The sequence below is a fragment of the Ictidomys tridecemlineatus genome, chromosome 10, assembly GCF_052094955.1.
Source record: "Ictidomys tridecemlineatus isolate mIctTri1 chromosome 10, mIctTri1.hap1, whole genome shotgun sequence".
Classification (NCBI taxonomy): Eukaryota; Metazoa; Chordata; class Mammalia; order Rodentia; family Sciuridae; genus Ictidomys; species Ictidomys tridecemlineatus.
The window spans coordinates 71,448,832-71,461,563 of NC_135486.1; positions in this window are offsets into that span (position 1 = coordinate 71,448,832).

Here is a 12,732-nt window from a genome sequence, read left to right on the forward strand (position 1 = left end):
AGAATACCAGTGGCTTTTACATTTCTATGCCACTGACCTCTTGGAAATATTAATGTAACCAATCAATAGTTGGAAGTATTTCCGAGGTAGCTTTATTTTATTTTATTTAGAAAGAGAGAATTTTTTAATATTTATTTTTTTGTTTTCGGTGGACACAACATCTTTGTATGTAGTGCTGAGGATCGAACCCAGGCCACACACATGCCAGGCGAGTGCGCTACCGCTTGAGCCACATCCCCAGCCCCCGAGGTAGCTTTAAAATCATTGCATGTTAATAGAAATGAACATTGAGTAAAGCTAGCTGCATATGTCTTCATATCCAGTATGGTTCTCAATGGAGGGGAGGGGGAGTTACCCTCCCCCTGGGATATTTGGCAAATTCAGGAGACATTTTTTGTTGTTCCACCTGGGGAGAGACTTACTAATGGACAGAAGCCAGGGATGCACAGGTAGCCTCTGACAACAAAGAATTATCTGGTCTGAAGGTCAATAGTGAGAAATTTGGGTACATAGGATATTACTTAAAGTTTTGCAATGTTTACAATGACTGCATGAGTTAGACATTGAGATTCTTTTACAAATAAGGATTTTGAGAGCTGGGGATAATGAGTTACTCATTCAAGTTTTGAAATCACAAAGCCAGTCATCAGGATAGCCTTGTGTAGAACCAGCATAGTCAGGCTAACCAAGGGATCTACAGGTCAGCTCTGTTCAGATTAGGTAACTCTCTCTGAAGTAGCAAGTTGTGTGGTGTCACTGTAGTTGACTTGGGACAAGTTATTAGATTTAAGGAATGGAAATTTTGGCCCCTGCACATTTTACTTGACTCTTTTCATTTTTGTTTTAATTATGGTCAAGAATCTTTCAGCTGGAGCAGAGAAAGCCAATAGAGACTTATCTCTGACCTTGTCCTTGAACATCCCCCACTAGATGCCAGACTACCCAAGAGTACAAAGGCTTATAGACTCTGCAGCTATTTAGAGCCAAATACTTGTACCTTCATTCAACAAATACTGGTTAGGCACTACCGTGGTCCTGGAATATAGCAATGAACAAAATCATTTTACTCTCCTGACACTTTATCAGAAAAAAAGCCACATGGTCTACCAATCAAGCTATCCAGAATCTTATTTAAATTTTGGTATTTGCAGCAATTCTATGAAGTAGGTATTCTTAGTGCCCCTTTTTATGGATATAGAAACTGAAAGAGAGAATGTTTAAATAATTTGCCCAACCTAGTTTCTGGCAGAGCTGGGATGCAAATTCATCTACTGATTATCAAATGTGGCAAACAGGATATCTGTTTCTCAGAGAAGCCCATTTATCCTGAGCCCTGGATGTGAATAAAATTGTGATCACTCCCCAGTTTGGTGAGCAGGTCTGTGAGTGTCAGGCCACCAATGGAAACACATAACCTCTGCCAGAAACTGGCAGTCGCTGCTGCCACTGTCCTTGGAAAGTTTGCACAAGGCCTAGATATGGCCTGGTTTGTTGTAGTAGCAATGTTAATTGCTTAGGAGTTCTCTGTGAATCTTGTTCATGTTGCATAATTAGGTAGGAAAATATGTATAATTTGGCTCTGAGATGAAGTCTTGCTGGCAAACTCAAAAAAATTTGAAATGGTTTAAATGAAGCTTATTATGCTACATGCAAAAATTGTGGGGAATTCACATAAGTACAGTAGATTATAGGAAAACTGAATGAAGCTCTCAGATAAAGGAGTCCTAGACACGGAGGAAACTCTTGACTAATGGGGAGATGCTGAGTAATCACCAAAGAGCTAACAAAGAGGAGATGGCCTGTTGAACCCATAGCTCCAAAGAGTGATATTGAACACCAAGTAGATAAAGTCCCCAAAATGTTAAATTAGTGTGCTCTAATGAAGACACATCAAAATTTAGTGGGGAACTAGGCATAGTGACCTAAGTTCACCACTGTAGATCACACCTTCAATCTTAGCACTTTTGGAGGCCAAGGTAGGAGGATCCCAAGTTTAAGGCCAGCTTGTGGAACTTAGCAAGATCCTGTCTCAAAATAAAAAACAAAAGGGCTAGAGATGTCGCTCAATGGTGCAGTTCTTGCTTTGCATGCACGAGGCCCTGGGTTCGACCTCCAGTACCATGTACACATACACAAACACACACACACACACACACGCACACGCACACACACACAAATTAGTGGTGAAAATATTTCTAATCTTTGAACTGAGGGCTGTTACTCAGGAAATACAATGTACACATAGAACGGTCTGTTTTCAATTTTGTAAAATTAGTTTTATTATTTATGTGGATCTGTCTCTTAAAGGGGCCTCTGTTTCATAATCTTAGAAAAAGCAAGATGCACAATCTAAATTCTTAGATTAAATATTGTCTTTTTAAATTAAAAAGAATATTTTCATGGTGTTCTGATGGGATGAGCACAGAGCTGTGGGTTTGTGGAATGAGACATGTTCCTGCTGGGTTAGAATCATCTGTTTCTCCACAATGAATGCTTCTGTATCGGGCCATGTGCTGCTCAGCACAGAAGCTGTGTGGTGGGTTTTCACCATCCTCTCTTTACTTCTGTCTTAAGATGAGCAATATTCTGGGTAAAGACTGCCAATAATTTGGGTTCTGGACATGGTGCTGCGCCTTAGCTGAACAGCAATGGCCATAAATCTGAGCTGTTTCAACTGTTTTTGTTATAGGTTTTGGGACTTTTGAGGCTGTTTCTCACTACAGCACGACCTGACACCAACAGTTACTTTCCCTAACCTGTAACTGCAGTCCTCAGAGGTGCTCCCCAGCTTGAGAAATAAGTCAATTCATAGGATGTAGTTGCTTGTTTTCTTAATGAGGATATGTTCAAGAAGGAAATGGGCTTAGCAAGGATTTCAATGAAGATAAAGCTGACTCTTATTATCCATGAAACGATGCAAAAACATAGACTTTGTAGTCAGACCCACTATGTATACTCTGTAACAAAAAAAAAAAGGGGGGGTTTTCAGACTTTCTGAAAATCAGGTTTCCTTTCCATAAACTGAGGATAAGCACACTTATATTACAGATTACAAGAAGATTAAATTACATATCAAACTCTTAACATAGTATAAGAACCCAATACTCAAGATTTTCCAGGTAGAAGAACTGAACACATGGTAGTTCTTATTAATATTCATCTATATACACAAGCGGGCATTTAAATATCTAAGTACATAGTCCAAATACTGAATGTGAAATGTGATCCTCTGAAATACTGACCACTTGGCATGTCTGATATATCATGTTTGCTCTAATTGCAATATGGCTAGATGGCAATTTAAGATGTTGACCATTATCTAACATCGGAGAAACTGAGTTGATTGAAACTGCTTTTAGAAATAGAGTATGTACATAAAGTATAAAATTTTGAGAGCTATATCCAAACCAAGCCAGCAAATCATTTCAGTCAACTTTTAGAAACCATGCCTACTTATTCTCCTCTGGACTAGGTTAATAAGAGGTGAGACCAAAATATAAATTGCCACCCACAACTAGTTTTAAGTCTCCTTAAGTGACATGAAGGGTTGAGTGTGACTTGAAGGGCTTGAGGTTGATGACATGACAAATAAAAAATGCACAAGCACTAATTGGACCTTCATTTCATGAAGACAAGTCTATCTTGCTATCATATGATAAGCTTTTCTTATGCTCCAAAGCAACAGTATGAACAGCAGCCACCATCCACCCATGCTTGTCAGCTTTCTGTCACTGGAACAAAATAACTGGTAAAATCAGCTTAAAGCAGGAAAGATTTATTTATGCTCACAATTTCAGAGATCTCAGTTCATGGTCAGCTGGCTCCATTGCTTTGGTCCTGACCTGAGGAAGAACATCATGGTGGATGGGCATTGTGGAGAGAAGCTGTTCACCTCATGGTAGCCAGGAAGCAGAGAGAGAGAGAGAGAGAGAGAGAGAGAGAGAGAGAGAGAGGAACTGGGGACAAAATATAGTCCCCAAGGTTACATCCCCAAGGACCCACTCCCTCCAACTGTGTTCTGCCTCCTGCAGTTTCCACCATCTCCGAGAAGTCCATTCAGCTAGGTATCCCTCAATGGGTGAATCCATTTGATGAGGTCAGAGCCTTCCTGATCCAATCATTTCCCCAAGGCTTTACCTCTGAACATTGCTGGATTAGGGACCAAGACTTCAATACATGAGCCTTTGGGGGGACATTCCAGTTCCAAAAAGTGGGGCCCTTCACTCATTCAACCATGCAATTGATACTGGGGACAGGAGTGAGATAGGAGGGCAAGAGCCCCCATCTGCATGAGACTGTGCCCATCACCGGGGGACGCAAGGCTGTTTTAGGGCATGAAACTTAGGGGTTGGAGGGTGGGGAAAGGCCAGACTTTCCTGAGAATGTGATATTTAATTTGAGACCTGAAGGAGAGTAGAATCGTAGAAGAAACAGAATTCCAGGCATAGACAATGCCTGTGTGAAGGTGATGCACAGAAGAACTTTGAGCCTTGGGCTGTGGGAAGGAGGCCCATGAGGCTGGACCCAGGAGAGAAAGGGACTGAGTGAAGCAGGGAAAGATGGGGGGTCAGGGAGGATCAGGAATCCCGACGCCTGCTGACCAGGTGCAATGGGAAGTCACCAGAAAGGCTTTAAAGAGAGGAAAGACTGGCTAATCTTTTTAAAAGGTTGGTTATGTTTCCTTAAAAAAGTAAGCATGGAATTTCCATATGATCCAGCAGCCCTACTCCTGGGTATGTAACTGAGACCATTAAAAAGAGGGACTCAGATGCTTATATACTTATGTTCACAGAAGCATTATTTGTAATAACCAAGAGGTGAAAGCAATCCAGGTGTCCATTGCCTCAGAAACACATAAACAAACTGTGATGTATGCATACAGTGAAATATTATTCAGCTCTAATTAAAAAAAGAAAAGCAAATTCTGACACAGGATCTACCATGGACATTGGAACCTTGAGGATGTTATGCTAAGTGAAATATAAAAGGACAGTTACTCCATAAATGCTTCTAGAAGAGATGCCTAGAATACGTAAGGTCCTAGGGACAGAGTTACTCCTGGGTGCCAGGGGCTGAGGAGTGATGGTCTAGTGAGTGTTGAGTTTCTGTTTTGCCAGATGAAAAAGTTCTGAAGGTGGACGGTCATGATGGCTCCACAAAAATGTGCACGTTCTTAATACCACTTAAAAATGGTTAAAATGGCAAATGTTATGCATATTTTACCCTAATAAGCCATTTGTTGCAGTTGCTGTATAGGGAGTTGGGGTGGAGAATGCGGTGAAGGAAAACCAGCATGCGGGAGATCAGCCTCAGGCTCTCGCTATTGCCCTGGAGAGAGACCAGCTGGCCGGAGCAGAAGGAGCAGTGGAGATGAGCGGACATGAGCGAGTTCCCTGTTCATTGTTGAGGTGGCTCCCCGGGCTTGGTAATGGACCAGAAGGGGAGGGTGGTGAGAGATGCAGAGCCAAGCGTCAGGGATGACAGACTGCTCCCTGTTGGCACAAGCCATGAGAGAATAAAATTACCATTGATTGCAGTGGCGAAATGCTGGAGGAAAAACGCATTAGGAGGCAGGGCGGGTGGGCAGGTGGGGAGTTCAAAGGTTCAGGCTGGAGACACACTCCCCTGGGGATGACTAAGGAAGATCCCACGGCAGATGTCAAACAGGGTGTTGTATATACAGGTGTGGAGCCCAGCAGGACATACTAGGGAGGAGATGGGAGATGATAGGATGGAGATGCGGTTGAAACCACAGGAATACATGAGATTGTTAACCAGGGGGTGCAGACCAGTGAGGAAAATTGCCATCCAAGAAATGAGACAAGCCTACACCAGATCTGGCAGGTCGACCTTCAATTTCAGCAAATTAGCCTGTTTTTCTCTTCAGCCAGAGACATAAGCATTTGAATAAGAGTTGTCGGTGCCTGGATATGACAAAATGCACGGAAACCAAGGGTCTTAGGCATGCACTGGAGCTCAGAAGAGCTGGCCAGTCTCAGGGACACTGGTTCTCCAAGTTGCAAAAGGGAGAGGATCAGCAATTTTGGTGATAGGGACAGGGTCAGGGCTTGAGTGTATGGGGGTCTTATTAAGCTGACTCTTATCAAATCTTCCCAGGAGAGGCTGAACAGGAGAAAGTAGAATAACAAACCATAATGACTGGGAGCAGATACAAAGTAGCTTGGCCCACTATCCTCCAGAAATGTGAAGGCTTTTGAATTGCAGTGTATTTGTGATATAGAGGAATCTTCCTTTTCCCTGCAGCTAATCTGAAGCTCTGATAGTAGCAGGCACGAGAGTGATCTAACACCAGAAGTTGCAAACGTTCTCCTCTTTAAGAGAAGCAAGCCAGTCTCAAATTAGAAGAGTCGTAAAAATATCAGTTACTATCACATGCACATGTATTCGGTGTGAATTCTCTCTCTCCCAATGCAGGAGACTTCTTTTGGATATTACATTAGTTTGCATTTCTTGGACACGCTCCAGTCTGGCTCAGAGATGGGGCGCAGTGAGGATCTACTTTGGGAATAAACAGATAAGATTTTTTCCGAATGTGTAAGAACTTCTTTTAGAGCAAACACTACTAAAAATTGGGATTTGGGTTGGGAAGAATTTACCAGTCACACACTTGGATTGGGACAGGTTTATAGTAATCTACGTTGGCACCAAAGCTGAGGAGCTGGTGTCTGGAGGCAGGGAGCATCAGAGAAACTGGATGGGGAAGAGCTGGGCTGCTGCTCTCAGTGAGGCTTCATTTAAAGTGATTTTGTGGCCCTGCAGGGAATGCTTTGGGGTGAAGAATGAAATGGGGACCTCCTGAGCTGTGGAGTCACTGATCTCCTTACAGCCATGGCTTCTGGGTCAAGCTTGCAGATGATGGATGCCTGGCCTGGTTCCATCCCATCCACGTCAGGCTTCAGGCTGCTGCATGGGAATGACATCAGTGGTGTTTGTTCACTGGGGTCCTTAACAAGCACATGCCCTTCTTTTAATGAAGCCAAGGCATAAGAGGTGGGTCTCATGGTGGTGGGGCAGGATTTTGTTTACTTTGTGATCTCCCGATGTATCATGATCTCATGTGTAGGAGGGAGAGGGAGCAATTGGAGGGAGCAGTCCCTTCTTCCTTCCTGGTGGGGATGTGGTTTTTCCCTCCTAATTATGAAAGGTCAATAGGACTGAGGTGGTCCAAGGGGAGGAAACTGCAACAAGATGCCTGGTTTGATTACAATGGCAGTGGTATGAACGCCAACCTCAGAGCATGAACAAAGACCTTCCCTGCTCCCTTTCCTTTGCCTCTGTTGTGACTCCAGGTCCAGCATGCATTTGCTCAGAGTTTGGGGATGAACCTTTCCACCAGGTGAAGCAGAGATGGGTGGAATCTAAAGTGAAACTTCTGAAAGGAAACCTTGCTACAGGGCAGCCTCCAAGGAGCCATTAATGCTTTTAAAGCCCCAGATGGGAGAAAAGAAGGTGGAAAGGAGATTGGCAGAGATGCAAGGTGCCTGCGAGCACAGTAGAGAACTCCGTTGCAGGTCACCTAGTCTTTCATGACAGCTTTTAGGGAAGAAACTGGGCGAAGAGGCGGTTCCTTGCTTACTCAATATCCACTCTTTGTTCTTTTACTATAATTGGAAGGGGAAATGTGCCAAGCTAAAGTCTATATTTCAGCCTCCTTTGCTGGAAGTGTGGTCAAGGAGATGTAAGTGGAAGTCTTTGGACTGGCTTCTGGAAAGTCTTTTGGAAGGGACAGTAAAAGCGACCATTTGAATAGATGATCTGTCACCTGCTTTAAAAAAAAAAAAGACCATTAGTTCCTCTATCTTCTCTTCCCTACCTGCAATGTAGGAGGATGATTGTTGATTTAGCAGCCATCTGGTGACAATGAAGTGTACTCAGGAGGACAAGAAATCCCCTAGAGTTAGATGGTAGAGCAGAGAGAGAGAGAAGGGACCTGGTTCCTGATGGAGTCGTGGAGTCATCCTGCAATACCCCTGGTCATTAATGTGAAAGAAAGTCATTCCCTGATGTGAGTAAGCCACTTTGATTCTGAGTTTCTCCTTAGAAGAGACAAAAACCTTGCAGGCTAGTTCGGATACTAGCTTATTGTCTCTCCCCCATCTTTCCGACCTGCCAGACAAGTTTTCTTTGTTGGGCTTAGGTCTTTGCATGGGATCTAATTAAAAGGGTTAGACTATTAAAAAAACTCAAGGCAAAGAAGAATCTAGGTAAGAAGGTTATATTTTGGTGAAAGATAACTCATCAAAAATGAACATAGGAGTGTGTTTAATAAAATGCCCTTCTTCAGCGTGCTCAAATACTGTAGGGGATTTTTTTTTAAGTTTTTTTTTTTTATTTTACAGTAGAATGTATTTCAACATATTGTACACAAATGGAGCACAACTTCCCATTCCTCTGGTGCAGAGTCACTCCAGTAATGTAATCATACAAGTATATGGGGTAATAATGTCTTTCTCATTCTACCCTACTTCCCATCTCCACAGTCCCACTCCTCCCTTACTCCCCTCTCCATAAACCAAAGTTCCTTCATTCTTCCCTATCCCCCACCCCACTATGCCTCAGCATCCACTTATCAGAGAAAATATTTGACTTTTAGTTTTGGGGGATTATCTTATTTCACTTAGCATGATATTCTCTAATTCCATCCATTTACCTGCAAATGCCATAATTTCATTCTTTAAGGCTGAGTAATATTCCACTGTGTATATGTACCACATTTTTTTTTATCCATCTGTTGAAGGACATCTACGTTGGTTCCATAGTTTAGCTATTATGAATTGAACTGCTGTAAATATTGATGTGGCTGTGTCACTGTAGTATGCTGATTTTAAGTCTTTTGGGTGTAAACCAAGGAGTGGAATAGCTAGGTCAAGTGGTGGATCTATTCCAAGTTTTCTGAGGTATCTCCATACAGCTTTCCATAGTGGTTACACAAATTTGCAGTTTGTAAGAGCATTTTAAAAAAATATCATAGTAAGGGGTTGAAGATGACCTTCTATGTCATCTCATTTGTTTAACTCCCAGCCAACTTCTTATTCATATGCATAAACATATATGGTGGTCCCATAATCTTATATGTGACCCTGTGCAATTAGCAGGAGATGAAGTCAGATCCCAGAAATAGCAGCAACTCTTCCTTCACTGATGCTAATGAAAGCCTTTCAAAGGATGTAGTATTTTTGTGTCGACCTTCAAATCAATGGCTGACTTTCACAACACTTAAGTATTTAGTTTTGTAGAAGCGCAATTTTGAGTCCCGTGCTTTGTTACACGGAGCTTGCTGGGATGAGACACTTAGCTCATGAGGGACTGAAGGGGTTAGCAATCCATATATAGTTCCTCAGGTGATAAAATATATCTCCTTTTGTTTAAAATAGAGGTAGCACTTTGGTATGGGAGAAAATATTGATAAAATTTGGTAAGAAAATTACTTTGTTGGGTGGGGATTTTTACAGGACTGGTGACTCTGTGGACATTTGGCTGTAGGAAGAGCCTGGAGCTTGCAGAAGTGCTATTCCATCATTTAGAGCTCTCTACAGGTCTGGGAAGAGATTTGCTACCAGGGCCCAAGGTCCACTGTGCTCTGATGTGGGAAAACAATAACTCGGGATGGCCATAAAAATGATGAAGCATTCTCATAAAGTGACGTTGACTTGCATATCTAAACATTAGCACATACTTTATTACTCTTGTAATTTCCTACCCATTTTGTTTCTTGGAACAGGGAAACTGTAAATACACTGTATTATAAAGTTTTGCTGCTTCTGTGGGAGTTTGTGGTTTCAAATGACAGAGACGACATGAAATGTTGGCCAGATACTGCCCAGAAATACAGTTTCCCTGGTGCTTTCCTATCACCCACACCTGAGCAAACTCACCTATTGGTGTCTCTGAACTCATCTAACATGAGATGTCTGGCACCGGATTGCAGGTTGCAAACTACCTGGCCCAGATGGAAGGAGGTGGATATCTGAGAAAGAGATTCAAATCCCAAGAAAAGATTGGGGAGAGTAGAACTGCTCCAGTCACCAGCGAGGAAGGACCACATTGCTTTGAGATGATGTAGCCATGTCTCTCTGAGTTTGCTCATTCTGCCCAAACCTCTTACCATTCCTGCCCACAGAAGAGGGACATTTCTGGGTGGAATGACAGTAATGTGGATTTGGTTTTGCCCTGGGTGCTTGGAGAGGATGCGGCTCCCCTCCATGACTAACACGGGTGGTGGTGGGTGCTGGGGACATTGCCTGCCACTCTTGATCTTCACCACTGTCTCTGGGCCTGAGCCTTCAACCTGCTCCTACCTCCTTTCCAGTTGAATGGCTTGAGAACTTCCAATTAAATAAAAAAGAAAGTGGGGGGCTGCCTTCACCCCCCCCAGTTCTAAGCTTTTGTGTTCCATTTGAAAGTAAACTTAGGTTTTCTTCCAAAATGAACAACACAGAGAGAAAAGAAAGCCACTCAGGCTTGAGGAGCCGTGCTTGTGCTTCTCGCAGCAGACTTCCTGCCTCTGCCAGGCAAGAAGGAGCCTGGCGTGTCCTTAGTTCACCCTTGCTCAGGCCAAGCTGTATGCAAATAAGTGGTTTCAGTGTCTGCCCGTTTGAGACTCTCAAATAAAAAAGAAAAAAAAAAAAAAAGGAAAAAAAAAAAACCACTGTCACCACCACCAAAAAAAAAAAAAAAAAAAAAAAACCACCCCAAGACCAATTAATTCCAGTAGATTGCTGCAAGGCGAGGAGCCTCATGGCAACACATCCTGTTTTGCCATTCAAGCTGTTAACCCCCTCGTCAATACCCTCCCTAATGAACTTGTCTCTGTCGCAAAAAGAAATTGGGGGTGACAAAGAATTCAAAGCACTCGCAGGACAATTTTTCTAACCTTTGGCCAAGTGGAATGCTATTTTTAAGGCTAATTTGCGTTGATGGAAAAACAGGAAAAACAATAAGATGCCTTGAATTATGCTTGCTAGACCTATTTTCAGGCAGGTTTGAGGTCAACTAAGTTGGTTTCGATCTTGCAAGAAATGGAGAAACATCGGCATCCTCCTTACCAGTTAACAGCTGTGATCAGGTGGGACTGCTGTCCCCAGCTCAAGAAGTTCCTCTGTTCTGTGCTTCTGCGCCTCCAATATTCATGTGTGATTTGAAGAGTCACTGGGAACAGGACTAGCAATTTTATTACCTCTCGATTCTGTGTTTATCCTAGGACTGGATGAGAACTTTCAAAGTCAGCCAGAAAGATTGGGTTTAGTTGTGGGCAAAAGAGTATATTTCAGAGAGGGGCTTTAATAGAGTCAGAATCAGGAAATAAACTTAATTTATCTTCACTCTCCACTATCCAAGAAGACATCTTGAACAGATTCTTTAATTCATCACTTTTCTCTTGCATTCACCCCAAAGAATAATCTTTTTAGGTAATGAAGGCTCACTATGGGGTAGAATAGTCTTTTTAAATAATTAAGGCTCACTATGGGGTTAAATAACCTAGTCCAGTCTAATAAAACACTAACAGCATATCCAATCTGAAGCTCCTTCAGTAACTTTGCAGGCAGTCTTCAGGTGACATGGATGAGAATTCACTGGGGTAATGAAAGAGTGAGTGTATCCAATTGTTTATTTTTCTCATTTTCTTTTAGTTTTTCTTTTGTGCATCTCCTAAAATGTACATAATTTACATAATTTCTGGTTCAAAAGAGCATTTTAAATGTGTACATGAATAAAATATATTAGAGGTGAGTGTAAGTTTTTAATTTTTGTATTTGGGGTGCAAAAAAAGTTTGGAGTGGTCTGCAACAGTTGAGGTCTTGAAGGAGAGGGAGGCCAAATTCAGAAGGGCCAGACAGGAGGCCAATCCTTAATAAGGGAGGTGCCTAGCTGTGGGGAGGGAGAAAGGCTTGTGAGAGAGCTGAGAGTGTCAGGGTCTGAGTCGGTCCCCCCTGGGGTGTGGGTCTAGGGTGGGAGGGCAGGGCCTGGCTGGAGCAATAAAGCATGGCCTTGCTTTTGTGGCTCGACTGCACCAGGACTTCATCACGGGTGACTGTGAGTGCAGTCAGTGCCCTGAGGCCTACTATGATTGACAGCAGGATGTCCCCTTCTCTTTCTGGGACTCACTCCCGGGCTTCCCCCTGGAGTTGACTGATGGTAGAAGGTGGTGTTAGCACAAGGTGGTCTTCTGTATCTTATACTGCTTTTGATCTCTTCTCTAGCTCCTCTCCTGCCCAGGTTAATGTCTGTGCTGCTGCCCCCTCTATACTTACCTACAAAGCCTTAATCCTTCTAGTGCCTTCTTATTCAGCTGAGAAATTTCTTCCATGTCTCATGGCCAGCTTGCCCAGAAGGAATGCTTAGAGCTGATTTGGCTTTTATAGTCCAATCTCTTCTTCCAGGGATGGTATCAAAATATGAACCAACTTAGCCTCATCTTTCAGGAAACCACCTTCTCTTACATTTTCTACATCTGTCTGCTCATTTTTTTTTCTCACAGGCTCATGCAAATTAAGGGATGTGGCTGGGCATCTGTTTCATAATCTTCAAACTATCCATGGATGTTGCAAAGCCCAGTATCATGCTGTCCTGTTAGAAGGCTGGCCCGGCCAGAACACACATATGACATTTTCTTGATGGTGTAGCTGGATTCCATGTTCCAACAGTCTTGTTCTGACCAGATTGCAGGTTCCGTTATCTATGCCGGGAATAATAAGGAACAGTTTTGGGGGC